This window comes from Galeopterus variegatus, unplaced genomic scaffold (genome assembly GCF_000696425.1).
Source record: "Galeopterus variegatus unplaced genomic scaffold, G_variegatus-3.0.2 Scaffold59401, whole genome shotgun sequence".
In the NCBI taxonomy this organism is placed as follows: Eukaryota; Metazoa; Chordata; class Mammalia; order Dermoptera; family Cynocephalidae; genus Galeopterus; species Galeopterus variegatus.
The window spans coordinates 1-1,053 of record NW_007785512.1 but is presented as its reverse complement, the minus strand read 5'-3'; the positions used below and the strand labels follow the sequence as shown (position 1 = coordinate 1,053).

The 1,053-nt window shown below is 47.0% G+C and overlaps 1 pseudogene; it reads right to left on the bottom strand.

The window, feature by feature from the left end:
- Positions 1–965, bottom strand: part of LOC103584472 — a 2,625-nt pseudogene extending 1,660 nt beyond the window's left edge.
- Between the last annotated feature and the right edge of the window lie 88 nt (positions 966–1,053).

Below are 1,053 nucleotides of genomic sequence, written 5' to 3'. Positions count from 1 at the left end.
ATTCTGAAAGAAGCTTGTCAACAGTGTCTGATAAACGTTTATTATGCTCTTCATTCATTTTTTCTCTCTGCCTTGCCTGCTGCAGTTCTTGGTTCTTTTCCTCCAGCTGCGCCTCCATCTGTCTTAACCTTTCTTCAATGTTGCCCTGTCTCTCTTCAGCCTTTGAGAGCGCTGCCACCCTCTGGGCCAGCTCCGCCTCCACCTCCCAGAGTGTCTTGGCTTTCCTCATGGTCTGCTGCAGCTTTTGCTCCGCTAATTCCAGCTGTTCCTATAACTGGCGGTTTTTATCCTCAGTCTGTCGATGCATAGAATCTTTGTTTGCAATTTCATTTTCAAGTTTATCATTGAGGTCATGCACAGACGTGGCTTCACGCTGTGCAGCAAGGTAGCATTTTTCAAGAGTAGTGATTCTCTCTTCCATATCTTCCTTTTGGGCATTGGCTTTGCAGATGTCCCGTTGCAATTCCGTGTTCATGTCCTCAGATTCGATCAAGTCTTCCCTGGCCATGAAGAGATCTTCCTCCAGCTCTTCCACGTGACTGGAGAGGGCGGCCAGGAGCTCTTCCCTTTGGCTCTGCCCCCTCAATTGCTTGTCTATGACTTCCTGGAGCTCTATTACTTTAGCAAGGTCCTCCTCATGGCTTAACGAACCATCAGAAGATCTCTTTCCATTCGTGCTCAGGGTATTTTCTTGTTCATGGTTCATGCCAAGCGCTCCATCTGTTAGTGTTTTTTTCTGATTGTTCTGTTCTTTAAGAATCATTAGCTCTTTGTGTGTGGCACCTAATTCTTCTTCTAACAGACTACACCTTTCAAGTGCTACTCGTAATCTCTCTCTCACCTTCTCATCCAGAGCTTTGTGGTGCTCAAACAACGACTTCACTGCTTTGAGCACTTCGACTTCGCTGGACACACCTGCTGGCGACTGTGCCTGTCTCTTCACCACGGTCATGCTGAGAGACCTCTCGTGCCTAGAGAGAAGGTATTCCAAGTGTTCTAAAAGCAGCCTGGTGTTGTTCCTTTCTGCTTTCAGTTCAGCAATTTCTTCTTCCC